At 42.2% G+C, this 15,398-nt stretch overlaps 1 protein-coding gene across 1 annotated transcript in view; it reads left to right on the forward strand.

Annotated features, from left to right (window-relative positions):
- PPIC (peptidylprolyl isomerase C) overlaps positions 1-15,398 on the forward strand; it is an 85,273-nt gene that overhangs the window by 20,737 nt on the left and 49,138 nt on the right. The gene's annotated exons all lie outside the window — the stretch shown is intronic.

Here is a 15,398-nt window from a genome sequence, read left to right on the forward strand (position 1 = left end):
ATATTTGTATTGCCAGTTTGGAAGGATTAATTAAGTATTACAGTAGGTCAGCAGTGTGTGTGTGTGTGTACAGTTACACTGTACATGTGCAGTGCTAGTTACTGCTGAACTTGAGATGTTTGTTCCATTGACAGGTGTAAATATAAAAAAAGCATTGGCAAAGCTAATAGGTCTCATCTTTCAAAGACCTTTTGGACTTAAGATTGCGTATTTTAGATGCCAAACAGCATCGGCAAAATGAAAAAGCCACAACACCTGTTGCTGCATGATGACATAAATGCCAGCAAGCATCACCAAGCCTCATCGCGTGTGTCATGACGCATTTTGCCTTTTTTTTAATGTACCGTTTCAAGATGGCACATGCACATTTTTAAGTTGTAACTCAAAAACAAGAATAAAAGGTGAAAGCACCCTGGTAGCAAATTGCAACGATTTGGTCCTCATGAAAAAGAAAAAAAAAAGAAAAGAATCAGCAGAGGAATCAAGGAGGGGAGGTGGGGCAACCTTCTGAACATTGTTGACCAGCAATGAGCAACTGTGCCGAACAGGAGCTTGGAGTGTGTGTTGAAAATTTAAAAAAAAAGAAAGAAAGTAAGAAAGAAAGCCTAGTGGCACAGGAGAACTTAGATGGGAAGGAAAATAGCAAAACAGAAAATGTGTCAAGAAGTGTAGGGATGTGAGCACTTACCAAGAAAACACAAGCACTCCCATGGAGAGCCTAAAGAAAAAGAAACCATGTAGAAGCTTGTGCGGGGTGTTGAACATTAAAAAAAATAATTACAAAGTTGAGCAGGACAGGGAAAGCTGAATGGAAGAGCAATGAGGAGAGCGTGTGGGGCAGTGACGGGGTGTTAAGGAGAAGTAGCACATGAGACACAGAGCAAGAAAGCACATGAATTTCCTTGGTGAGATGAAGGAAAATATAGTTTCCTAATGTGAGCCAGGGAACGATACATGTCATCCAGTTAAAAGGACGGTAAAGACGCTTTGCTCAAATGGAGTTATAAACACAAGAAAATGAAGGAAAGCCATCAAATAAGAAGCAAACAAAGATTGACAACAAATCAAGCCAACAACAAGCAATGAGCTGACAAATAGCCAACTCTAAGTATTGATATTGTGCACAATATGTCTTAGACAATCAGCAGCTACAAACCATCTATAGGTGAGTCCTAAAAAACAAGCACTTATACAGACAATAGATCTAGCCTGCATTTTGAGCCTGAATATACCATTAAAAAGCCTGATGCAATGAAAAACGAAACTTCTGTATTCAATTCATCCATTAGATTAAGAATTTAAAACGTGATGAATCAGTATACTAATAAGATGTAAAATAGTGCCTCATGCATGGCAATGCAAGCACTCGGCTGGAGGCGAAAAGAAACACCAAACAGAATGAGGTGAGGAACTAATACTCCTCTGAGCAGTGTCAAATCCTGCAGTGTGTATATTCTGACGAATTGGCAATAGCAGGTCTTGCAGATAGCTGAGCTTTCAATCCAGACATATTTAATTTAATATATCACACTTCAGCCTGAACTACCGGAACTCGGTTAGGTCATTTTCAGAGTACTAGCACATACATATATATATGGAGCACTGTTGAGACACTGAATATACAAGGGTCTAGGTGAAAAATAAAGGGTCAAAACCCTCAACTGATTTCATAAAGCAGTAAAAAAAGAAAAAAATAATTTTGGTGTACAGCAGGGGCTGATGGATCTACTGAACAAAGCATCCTGCCTCCTGAGTGAGTAGAATGTCTAAGGATGTAAACTGTGTGAAGAAGACTAGACCTGAATTGACTGCTTCGGCTCTTGCACTACAGTGCAGGGCAGGGCAAGGAAATCTTTAGGATAATGATTTTACAGCAGTCTGTTCGCTTTGGTGTCAATGAGATCAACATCGGAATATGCAGCGACAGATTTACACTGATGGTGTGACAGTTTATGCACGTCTTCATTTCTTAAATGTTTGTTGTTCCTGCATTGACACAATTTACTTTAACTTCGATCTAGCTCAATTTCTGTTTCTTCGTACCTCACAGAATAGCCCAATTACAAATAGATTGGGGCGGCGGGTATTGTCTTCGGAATTTCACAACAGTAGGGCTAATTATGAGCAAGCTGGTACACCCTCAGATGCCCGGGCTAGAACGCATCTCTTCTGGTGGCAAGGTGCCCAGTCGCTACTGGGGATCTGCAAGAGTCAACATTGCACGGAAAATCACCCCCAAATTATGATGCCAACCATCTGCAACTAAACGTGAAAACAAAAATGAATTAGTGTACTTGATTCGTGTTCAGTAAAATTAACTGAACAAATGTGTAAAAACAATGGACAATACTGTAAATCACTGGCTGCTTGGGTATGGGACTAAAAGTTAGCTTTGCTTCATTACACTCTTGGCCCCACAGTGTTGTCCCATGGGCCATGATATTAACTATGAAAGCAGTTTTAAGTTGTGTTTGTTGGTTAGTTTTGATAGTGCAGTTTAATAGATAGGCCACGCGGAAGTGAGAGTTGGAAGAATTGAATCTGCAATGTAGGTCTTTTTGAATTTTTTTAGAGGGTTTTAACTGCAGGTTAAAGTAATTTGTGAGTAGTCTGTACTACCTAAAATTAAATGATGAACCTGAGATAACTAGTAAGGGTTGAGAGGTGAAAAATCAGTTTTTAATTTCACCAATTGCAGACTGCAAAGAGTTTGAGCAGTTTAACATGTGTCAGGTGACCTTAGTCGGTAATGTCAGTTCAATATATGTAAGTTGTATAGATAATAGAACTCGAACAGTGGCTTTGGAAGATGAGGATCAGGAAGGCCATCAGAGCTGCTAAAAAGACCTAAAGGAGATTTTCATTTGGAAGGGTATATTGTCAAATATTCTTCTGTAAACAAATAAATGAAATCTCCTCAACAGCACCGGTGACAGTTTCCATGCCATGCAAGGATCATAGTTTGAACCCAGCTTGTAGTAACTGGGCAGTTTTTTCTATAAAGCAGAGATCTTTCATCTGTACCAAGCTCATTTGGAGACAGTGTGGGTATAAAGGTGACTACTCAGTGGGTATAAAGGTGACTACTGCTGAGTACTCGTGAGCCACGGCAGTTGTTGACAGACAAGCTAAACCAAGTGGAATGATGGTTTGTGGTGGTGGTCACTGACAGTAATGGTAAATCTGGAAGGTGAAAGGCTGAGCCAACCAGGTGTGGACATTGAGGAGAGAGGTGTGTTTGTTTTTAGATTTTTTTATAATCTTGGAATATGAACTATATGTACACTTGAACTGTGGGGTGTGCAGTTTTGATCTGGGCAACCTATAATCATTGTACCTTATTGAGTATAAATCAAAGACCCAACATTCTGTTACGCAGGAATTCCCCAGTTCCTCGCTGTCTCCTGCAGAGTAGGCAAAGAGGGAATACTGAGTGAGGGGAGATTGTATTCTGGACAATAATAATGTAGTCCGAGCAGAGAGTTGGCTGTGAAGCACAGGTGAACTTTTGCTTAGTATTCAGGCTTATCCATGGCAGCGAGGTTCTCTGCTGCCTTCCCAAAACAGAATTCCTTAGGGAGGCGACTGTAAGATAGGGGCTTCTATGTATCTGCGGTTGGGTCTCTGCGTACCTGTATGACCTTTGTATGGGGGAGTGGCTGGTTGCCATGTTAATGTATATCTGCTCTCATTGACTGAGGTCCTGGAAAGTGCTGAATCTACACCCCTTCAAATGTACCACAGCCCCAATGAGTATTACTCGCTGTTGCACTTGATAATAGGCAGGTTGGTTTTAGACGCTTATGTATTCCAAGTTGGTCTTTTTCCACAAGGGCCTCTTCCGACATTGGGACATCACAATCCCGCCCCGCACGGCCACTAATTATACATTGTAGGGGCTGCGTATTGGGCAGAGGTAACAACACCTGAGGAATCCCGCTACGGCCCAATGCGGCATGGGTTTCCTTTTCACTTGGATTCAGAGTTTAGCACCTTCAGACTCACAATTGGTTACTTTGCAGCTATCTATTTCCAGTGACCTCATTACTTTTTGGGACTAGACCGTATCATTCTAACACATACAATTTCTGCCCGGTCCTTTCGGACGGTTACTTAATTCAGGCAATTGGCTCAGGAAGTAGCGCTTCCGGTTCTTGCTGACATTTTCATAACTTATGTACAATGTCCTTCACTCTCAAGCAAATTCTTGTGTCCTGATGATGATCCTTTATTTACTTATTGATCGAAAAGTCATCGTCTTGAGTACAAAGACTCTATGAAACATCGTGATGTATACATGAGCTTTGGTACTATACATGCAGTCTTTTCGACTATGTTGGCATGATTTTGTCACATATATAAATAAGTCTGAGTATTCATGATTTGAATGTGGATTTTGCCTTTTTTATTGTAATAAATACGGCTGCGTGGACTAACATTAGCTTTTAATGTGCTAATTGTTGTTTTTTGTTTATTTTTTGTTTTGTGGTCCCTACTGTGCATCTCTATAAAATAAATATATATGATTGTCTATTGGTCAAAAATTACACGTCTGAATGCACTACTATTTTCGATGTGTTCTTCTGCCTTTACGACGGGCTAGTGTTTCTTGATAAAAGCACTTTATAATAAAGGCTATCCAACTAAAACTGCTGACTCTGTCCAAAAAAATGAATACTAGTTCAAATGAAACATATTACTGGTAGCCTATAGAATATATAGCAGCCTTACTGACATGTAACAGCATTTGCAGGTTAAGTGTTGATACAAAGTGCTAACTTTAATTTTCTGAGGAGGGCTCCAAGTACAGAGATGGCTCCACCTACCCATTTGGGATTTTGGAAGCATTGGATCAGAAGAAAGAGAGAATGTGAGCCACATAGGTTGTGACAAGAATCTATGATGTGTATTAAAGTAGTAGAGAAGTTACAAATGAAGAATGACTTTTGGAGAAGATAGGCTGCATTTATGTTCTGCAGTCCTCAGATCAGACCGAATACACACACCCCAGTCCTACGAACATTCAGTAACATTTCCTACAATATTGTTCTTACTCCAATGCCCCGTATATAAACTTTTCACTCATATATATTCCTTTTCTAGCCAAATTGTTCTCTAGTTTCACCATGACATCTTTAGACATCGCCCTTTTCCCTGTATATCTGGCAAACCTATGAAAATATGTTGGGTTTCTGAAAAAATAGAATGTGAAAATGTATCATAAGTCCTTCCTACTTAAATGTTTTACCATCACTGACCTTAAAACAGTCAAACACGTCTCCCTCAACTGCACTCAGGGTTACCACGAGTTATTGCAATGATGCACTTACTGGAACCTGCTCCTTTCAAGGCCCCCCATTTTCCAATGTGGTTAAAGATTAATTAGTAGAAAAACAAATGCTTCTCCTCCGAATCAGAGCACTTTAAGACCTGTGGCAACTAGAAAAAAAAACATGAAAGTAGAGTGTCTCACAGATTCCTACTTCAGTCGCTTTTATGGAAAGTGTTTTTCCTCTTAAAACTGTGCTATGCCTGTTGCTTCCCCACATCTACGTCTGTATGACATGTTCAAGGCTGAAACAGTGCTATTTGTGAATGCCCTGCCTTAACTAATGTGCCACCTTCTTGTGGCTGTAACTTCTCATGGCCTCCATCTCCAGGTGCCTCATGTCAACTAGCTCAATCCCCTTCCCTGCTGCTCATGTCTACCAGTGACTCAAGATGACCCCCGTTTTACACCTTGCTCTTGAATGCATAAACACTCATTGTTTCACGTTCATGTCATTTCCATTTGACAAAAGACTCTCCCAGTGAGGTACCTTATGCGTTTTGTGCGCACTCGTGCACACAACGTCAACATGTGGTGGTTGGTGTATCTACAGTCACAATTGTGCCAAGCAACCTGATTACTGAGGCAACGTATGCAAGATGCTTTGCAGCCAGGCACCTAGGAATGGATGAAAGGCTACAGGTTGAGTCAGGCCCCATAATGGCACCAAAAAGTTGGGAACTTGCTTCAGTCATTGCTGCAAACGTAACATCACATTAGCTTCCCTGGCACATACAGTTGAGCATTGCAATCTCCATTGAGAATTAACAAACTAATTTAAATTTGCAGGGAAAATCCTAATTTGGAAGAGCCCTATTGGGCGGCACAGTTCTTTGAAGTTGTCAGCAAGTGTCTTCAGAAGGTGACTCCTTAGTAAAATGTTCTAAAGCACTCATACATGCATTCCCCGTTTTGTGGACAGCTCATACAGCCAACAAAGCAAATTCAGTTACAAACGCCTGTAATCCACAATGGGAACCCTGCTAGGCGTGAATGGTTTTAAAATTGTGAACATCTCCATCACGAGTACAGAGAAATTCACACTTAAATACCACTGGGGATATGAAAAATAGACACTCAGGCCCTCATTAAGAGTTTGGCGGGTGGTGGAGGCCACACGCCAAACTCTTTGGGTCAGAAAACCACCACTCTGGTTTTCTGCCCGTCGGCCCTATTATGATATTTCTTCTGAGCCAGCAGGCGGAAACCGCTGGCCCAGTGGAAAACTCACCACAACAGTGACGCTGGCTCGTAATCAAGCCTGCGGAAATGTTGTGGTGCGTCAGCACCCGTCGTGCTTTTCCCTGCCTGCAAATCTGGGCTGTCCATGGGGCCCCTGCACTGCCCAAGCCAAGTACAAAAGCTGGTGGATAGGGGACTCGTAATCCCCAGGGCAGGGCTGCTTGCAGAACTGCCCAGGCGGATTAAGACGGCTGGCACCGCCAGGCGGTTAACTGGCAGCAACCTGCGGTCGAACCGGGGCAGGTCCACCAGGGTCGTAATGTGGAGGCCGGACCACTGATTTGGCGCCAGTCCGACCTCCACAGGTAGTCTGGCGGTCCCATGACCGCCAGACTCGTAATGAGGGGCTTAATGTGTAGTTTGCCCTTAACGTTTGGAAATGTCTACAAACATGGATGTTTGTGGATATTGCTAGACTCTGATCCAGCCTTTTTCTACCCTCAAAATGATCGCACATTTACTTCAAACAAGAGCTAGAGTACCTCCTTTCCAATGATAGGACGAGGACCAGATCACCATCACGTTTGTGTATGTAGTGTGGCTTTCTCCAGTAGGAAAAATGTTTTGCTTGCAAAGAAAATTGTGCATTTGTACAGAGGGGCTCTATTCTTCCTGAGCAGACTACTACGCTATGAAGAATTTTGGACAGCAGTAATATGACCCAGCGGGAAGTCAGCACCTGGAAACCCAAGCCTTGGGTGTACTATTAGGAATATTGGTGAATACCCAAAAGCAGTAAATCTGCACCCACACATGTTAGTAAATTAACTGGTGCAGATTTCACAATTTCTTTCCAGACTTATGGTGTTGAAAACTCAGGCCCTCATTACGAATCTGGTGGTCCTAGGACCTACAGACTCGCTGTGGCATTCTGACCGCCACTTTATGACCATGGCGAAAGCACCACAGTTGAACCGCCGTCACCGCCAGTTTCCCTCCCCAGGAGGGGCTGGCAGTGCCGACGGTCCTAATCCACCAGGGCAGCACTGCATGCAGCCCACCCTGGGGATTACGAGTCCCCTCTCTGCCAGCTTTTGCATGGCAGTAGCACTGCCATGTAAAAGCTTGTGGAGACGGGGTGCTGGGGGCCCAAAGGGGGCCACTGCACTCCCCATGCACTTAGCATGGGCAGTGCAGGGGCCCCAATGGACAGCCCTGTCACGCTTTGCAGACAGTGAAAAGGGCAACAGGTGCTCTTGCACCCTACGCACTGCAACAATGCCGCCGGCTCAACTACGAGCCGGAATCAATGTGGTGGGATGTTTCCTGCTGGGCCAGCGGGAAATTCGTAATAGGGGCTGCAAGAAGGCCATCGCACTGCCGGTGACCTGACCGCAGGAGTTTGGCGGGCGGCTTTTTCCGCCCACTAAACTTGTAATGAGGGCCTCAATGTAGTCAATGTTACAAACAAGATGAGAAGAGGTTATATATTTGCCAGGGCTTAGGCAGGATACAGCAGCCCAAGCAGGCTGTATTCCATTGCCTTACATCACATACCCAAGTTCACTGAACACTCGTCCAAGTATGTAGGCCTTAATCCACAGATTTTCGTGTTTATTATTGTGCACATACTTTATAGAGAACATGTTCCCTGATTGCACCTCTTTAGCTTCCACAGTTCCCTATGTATGCCACAGAAATAAGGATGCTTTTCACCTCCTACTATCTTCCCAGAACCATCGCCCTACAGCAACACACCAGTCTGCATGCAAGAAGGTCGGCGCCCTTCGGTCTCCCTCGGATGTTAATAAGACACATTTCTGTGGAGCTTTGACAGGCTTGTAACATTTTGTGAAAATTGATGTTGAACATTAAATATCTTATGGCAATTTGACAAGCACTGATGTATATGCAGAAGCTCTAACCATGCATTTGAAGGTGATGGCACAAAGCTTTCTTCACTAGCACAGGTCGACTTGTTGACAACAGTTCCACTTTCATTTCCTGGACTATCATGTATGTTTTTTCCTACTCTCTGTTGCCATTCTTTAAGCAAAGGAGTTTGTGTGGATGGCAGATAAATACATTTCCTGACAGGCAGACCGTTCATGAATCTCTTCCATTATCTTTGGTATCAAGCGCTACAGGTCATAATAGTGATAGAAATCCGCCATGCCAATGCTGATTGCAGACCATAATGGTGCTGACATGTACTACTTAAGCAACAGTGTGTAGTTTTTAACCTTCCATTAATCTTGCCAACTATGAACACTTTTGTTTAGTACACTCTGGCCAACTTCTTTGTCTCTTCTCTTTTTCCCCTGTTACATAAATAAATGAAAAAAACAACAAAAAATTACTCTATCAAAAGCTTTACTCTCTCACCATCACCATATACCTCTATGAATCGATCCTCTATCTCCACTCTCTGACTCACCCCAAAACCATTCTACTACTGTGATCTCCAAAATAACCCCACTCTTCCCTCCGCTCCCCCTCCTGGCTCACCCCAAACCTCAGTTTACTACTATGATCTCCCAAACAGCCCTACTAAATTCTCCCTCATTTATCTCTTTTTTAACTCATCCTAAGCCCCATTTTACTACTATGATCTCCCCAGTCCTTTTCTACAGACTCTTCCCTCCTCCATCTGTCCTTTACTCATCCCAAACCTCATCCTGCTTCTATGATCTCCCAATTAACACTTCTGGATTTTTCCCTCCTCTATACCTCCAGTATTCAATTGAATCCGACTAACAGACTCACGTCCGCAAATTAAATCATACCTCACTATACTAATACTGTGCTCATATTCCCCCATAATAATGCGCCACTAATCCTTTTGGGTTCCACAGTAGTGTGCTACTCGCCGGAAAGCACTTTGACACCTCATCAGGGGTAGTAAGCACTATATAAATACAATTACAAATGCATCTTTGGTGGCTCCCTAATGTTTCTGATCAAGAGACAGTACTGTATATATGACAACGGTTTCTGATATACAGGTGTTTACAAGAAAACCGAAAAGTTTTTATTTTGCAAGAATTATCAGTTTGCACATATTGTGAATAATTATCATTTGGGTTTTGTATAATACAAATATGCTGTATACTAGCAGTGAAAAAACATAAAAGTAAGGATAGATAGTTCAAATGTATTCCTGAGCATGAAGTAACCTTTTTGTCCTTTTCGCACAATCTATTTCCAATCACATGGTTTTCATACCTGTTCCGGAGCTTGGGAAGTGGATCAGCTCGGTGCATGTATGAAAGACTGAGGGCCTCATTTCGAGTTTGGCGGATGGAAAAGTCTGTCCGCCAAACTCCCAACAGAGTGGCTGCTGGCTATGCAGCGACCTCCCCGCCGGAGTCATTAAGAGTATCCCACTAGGTCGGCGGGCAGAAACTTAGGTGTCCACCCGTCAACCTATTGGGAAACAGGCTACAGCATTGTCTCTGGCTCATAACTGAGCCAGCGGCAATGCTGTAGCCAGCAGGGTGCACAGCACCCTCGCAATGTTCACTGTCTGCAAAGCAAAGCAGACAGTGAACATTGCAAGGGTGCTGGGCAGGGGGGTCCCCTGCACCTGTTCTCCGCAAAGGCTTGCGGAGAATGAGTCCATAATCCACAGGACAGCTCTGCATGCAGCGCTGCCCTGGCAGATTAGGATATCTGCCACCACCAAACCTCCGGGATCCAAGATCCTGGTGGAGCTGGCAGTTCTCTGGAGGTGGGACCGCCCCCGTGAGTATGACGGTCGTAAGACCGCAACACTCGTAAGGAGGCCCTATGTTTTGTAGTTCAGAACTAGACCTCCGTTTTGTATCCTGGAACCGCCTGCCAAGCTGACTGCAGATACAGCCAGTGTAAATCACACGCTTGAAATTCCCCCTTTTCTCTCCTCCTTTGAGATTGTTAGATTGTGACTAAAGTAAAACAAGCACTGGTAAACCCAATTGGTCTCACTGTTTGGGTTTGTTAAAGCACACCTTTTAACCTTGGCAATGGGTTTTGCCAATGTTATTCAAAAACTGCAAAAAGAGGAAAAAATGGTCACTAATCAATACTAAACAACATAAGTAAAAATAAATAAAAGTGTAATTATGTGTACACACCGACATATGTTATTACACTGGGGTAGCTGCCACATGATGAGGTATACTTGTGCATGCGTCACCATTCATGGGCAGACATTAGTCATGACACAGCAGACATGTTTTTAAATTTACTTTTTTTTATATAAAGCAGTGACCCACCACCAAATTGCAGCTGCTAACCACCCCTCCCCCACCAACTGTTAAAAAAAAAAAGCAGTGGGGGCCAACAAAGGAGCTGAGGGTTTAGGGGAGGACTGCTGCCTGCAAACAGAGAGGATCGCAGGAGTAACAAAGGGGAGGGGTAGAAAAAATAAAGCAAGAAAGCATATGTACTCCAAAAGACTGCTAAATGAAAAAGAAGATGATTAGTTCCCCAAATGTAAGCAGTGGAAGTACACAAGTGATCCAATCAAACATGGTAAAAAAGAAATGTTCCATAGGTGGGAAAAACAAGAAAAATTAGATGGACAAGAATCTCTAAAATAGTCCTAAATAATTGGCTTATTTTTGGAAGATTAAGAATTTTTGCTGCCTCCTGTGGACATACAGTGTATATATATATGTACATTTGTTCTCTTCTATATTTTAATTTGTTATGCTTAAAATGACAGCCTGCCCTTGATGTAATGTAACTCTAGGCTATCTTGAGCAAAATTACTAGTGGTCATTTTGATTTATGTTAATCCATTGACTTAGTGACGTCCTATGTCTGCATGCTCAAGTGCCAGATAAACTTTGTCAAAGTTTACGTAGCCCTTGTCCAAACATGTGAGGTGCACTTCTCTTGCAATTTGTGGCTTATGCCACGAGTTAAACGACGTGGATTGGAAACACTTTTGAAGGCTCATAGAAAATGTGTTCTTATTTTAGCTTTCTGGATCACCAACCGCCATTTCTATGACAAAATGGCCCCCTCATTTTGTTAATTTCTAAAGGAAATGATTTAAGGTTTAAAGCTTTGATTCCATCAGGTGTCCCACAGAGTTGTCATAAATACAGAATGTCAGTACTCTAGTTTTTCATTAACTCACAATGGGAAGCTGCATCAGAACAACGGGGGAATCAACTGTTAGGCTGCTACTGCTGTTGGAAGTACATTTTACTAAGAATATCAGACTGTATACTCATATAGCTGAGGAAGATAATGTGAATTTGGAGAAAATGTGCTTTTCTATTAGCTTCTGGACCAACTCACATAACGTTTATAAGAAAACGGGCATCTCTTAATTATGAGTCATTAAATCCCAGAAAGAGGATCAGCTCTTTTCACAGGGTAGAGCACATCATAATGCCTAAAATTAATATGGCACCACTAACAATGTGAGTAGAAACTGTTATCACGATTTAGATGTGGTACTTTTTGTGACCCTCAAAAACAAGCTTTCACTACATACATTTCCATGGTGCCCATGTCCCCAACTCTTGTAAGAGTTGTCAGAACATGCTGTGACCAGACAATTAAGGAAGGTCTCCCTGGCCCCTTTAATGTATATTTCTTTATGTACTTTTCAAATTCATTTTCAGGACATGGGGACCATGTCTCTGAGTTCTGTATTGGCCACAACAACGTATTGTTTAGGTTGTGATCAGCCTATCAGATTGACTAGTCCCCTTTAAATTTACCAATCGGAGCACATCTGGATACCAACAGTCCAGATATGCCACACTTTTTAACCCTTCATGCCCAACTGTGCTCCTCTTCAAATGTTAATGTATCAAAAATGGCTGAAATGAGTTATGCCAAATCACCAAAACATGCTTGTTAAGTAAAGCTATAACTTTTTGCCAGATTGTAGTTCCGCTCAGCCATTTCTTCTACAACTGCAACCAAAGTTTCAGTTGGGAATTAACGCGGAAAATAAATGTTTTGTAATCCCCTATTTTTAGCCCTGCTTGACTAATTGGCACAAACCTTTCCAGGAAAGAGCTGAGGTGAATGAACCTTTCTTTTCAGAAAGCTTCATGAAGATTCATCAAACGGCACCAGAGTTATCAGCAAAACAATAAGCGCTCTTCCTATGGCACCTCTATATACAGACAAATACAGTAACATTTATATATACATATGTAATGTGGTGGTTGCCACAGTGTAGTTTTAGTTAGGTCCTAGATGCCATAGAAGAGTGTTTTTTGGTTTGCTAAAAACTTGGACGCTGCTTGATGAATCCTCACAAAACCTTCCAAAAAAGGTTCATCCACCTCAGCTCCTTCCTGGAAAGTTTTGGGATGATGCATCAAGCAGAGGCCGAGAAAAGAGGGGGGATCCTAAAACACAATTTCCATATGGATTTTTGAACAGCGCTACAGTCCAATTGGCTGAAAGAAATTACAGCAAATTTGGCCATGAACAAAAGCTAGATCTTTATCCACAAAGAGTGCTTATGTGATATGGTGTAAATCCATTTAGTAGTTTTTAAGAAATTAAGGTTCACAATCTATGTATATCTGTACAATTGGGATCGTGAGAGTCTTGCAGGCATGCATCTTCAAAGAATAGTGCAATGTGATTGGCCGAGGGGACTATTTTCACCAACCAGCTGTTGGCTCCCGTGGGAGTGAGAGGCTCCTTCAAGATCCACTGTAGCTCACATTGTGATTTGCTGGCTGCAACATGAGGAGAAATGTTCCACCTGCCATTTCAGTACATGGGGTCCCTGTGTCCTTAAAATAATTTGAAAAAAAAGAATAAGGTATACTGTGGCAGGAACCTTGTACACACCACCCGGACCTTGTGAGCGAGGCATCCCAGAGAGAAGCTTCTAGCGCCAAATTAAAGAATATATGTATTATGGTTGACATGCTCCACAAGGACAAAGGCCACATGTAAGCGGGAGGTTGGCAATGTTACGTATGATAAAATATTACTTTGTTACAAAAACGCTAGAAATTCACTGAAAAACTAAGGTTAAAGTGACTGTATAGTTAGATGAAAATGTCAATTTACGCGTAACATTTTAAACTAGAACACTGAGATTCACCAGTTTTAGTTATTTCAAGTGACTATATCTCGGCCCCTCGCCATGCACTGTTTATGAATTCACATATTACATCACTCATGCCTTCTTCTGTAACATTGTTGATAACATCAATACGGCCTGTGGCCAACCCCTCTGCATGCATCAAACCCCACAGCAAGGGTATGTTCTGAGTTTCTTTTTCCCTTGGGCTTCGGATCCATTGGGATTTACACTGGTGGTTGTGCTATGCGCTGTAGTAGATCTACGGTTCGGCCAACCAAAAAAAAGGTGGACATTTTTTGCTCATGGGAGGTTCCTCAGAGACCCTACATGTGTCCTATGAGGTCAGGAGAAATCTATCATGACCCCATACGTGTATTTTTATTTGTTTTCTCCACAGGGGCTCAGCCAAATAAACAAAATGGCGGCCGCAAATTTCCTTTCAGGTTGTGGTCAGCCAATCATGACCTTGCTTCTTCCCCAGATTGTCAAGTACCGGTGGAACCGTGAAGGATACACATCCCCAGATATCTTTATATATTTTTCCTTTAATAACTCTGAAACTACTGAACAGATTTCCACCAAATTCCAAAAAGGGCTCTTTCTACACCAAGATCTCGCTTTCTGCCAAATTTGATGTAATTCCGTTCAGCAGTTAGGGCTGTAGCTGTGTAAAAAAATTGCAAAATCCCCATTGACACTGCATGGGGGAAAAGCATTTTGAGGCAGCCCCTTTTTTCAGCCCCCACTTGACGAATCACCCCGAAACGTTCCAGACAGTAGCTTACCTAACTTGCACACTAGTCTTCTTGAAATTTTGGGAAGATTCGTCAAACGGTACCAACGTTACTAGCAAAAAAAAAGAACACTTTGTCTATGGGAAAAGTTGGCCCTAACTAAAATTACTATATAATTCCATACACACACACAATATGCACAGCATGAGGAATGTTGATAACATACCTTTCAAGACATTCAACGTAAGCAAATCATCACGCAGATCAGGGACTATGGGCCTGATTTAGAGTTCGGCGGAGGGGCACTCCATTCCATCTGCCGTATTACGATCTCCATAGTTTGTAATGCAATCGTATTACAGCGGATTGGATATCCGTCATGTTTGTGATGAAGTAACCCCCTCCGCTAGAGTCTAAATCAGGCCCTTAGTCTTTCTAGACAGTGCAGCATTTAGCTGCTGCATTCTGACAAGAATAGATCTGAGGCCCCATTAGGCAGTTGATAGAACATTATATGATTGAATAGTCAAAGGTTTAACCCCCCTCCGACGTACAGAAAGTACATGTTCAGTGAGACTTTTGGAACTGTTACATGCGCTAAAAATGCATTAAATACAAAATACAGGGCAGGATCTTCATTTGGCCAGTAGTTTAAGGCAACAAAATGGAAATTAATCGTATTCCATTTAAGCTTATACATGCAAATACCTTTCAAACTGGTGCACTGGTCCTGAAAAAATGGTAACTATGTTATGCTAGAATTAGGCAGAATCATACCCTAAATAATGTAATTCAATGCGCCACTTGAAGAATGCTGGTTGATCCCCGCTTACATGAAAAAACACTGTCTCATTGGGGTTGATCTTAAATCCCAAAATCATATGGTACTCCAGACTAAAGGCAGAAAATGTAGTGTTGGTACACAGAAACACCATTAGACAGGGTAGTAAACCCCTGTAGGTCAAAAAACCAGTTCATCACAAACTACTGTGTCTGGCCCCCTACTCTGCATATATACAGGATCAGCTCAGTAAGCCCTAGTGATTGAATATTTTACTGGTTTTCCAGACATCATCAAAGAAGTGTGTACCAGAGG

Source organism: Pleurodeles waltl, chromosome 1_1 (genome assembly GCF_031143425.1).
Source record: "Pleurodeles waltl isolate 20211129_DDA chromosome 1_1, aPleWal1.hap1.20221129, whole genome shotgun sequence".
In the NCBI taxonomy this organism is placed as follows: domain Eukaryota; kingdom Metazoa; phylum Chordata; class Amphibia; order Caudata; family Salamandridae; genus Pleurodeles; species Pleurodeles waltl.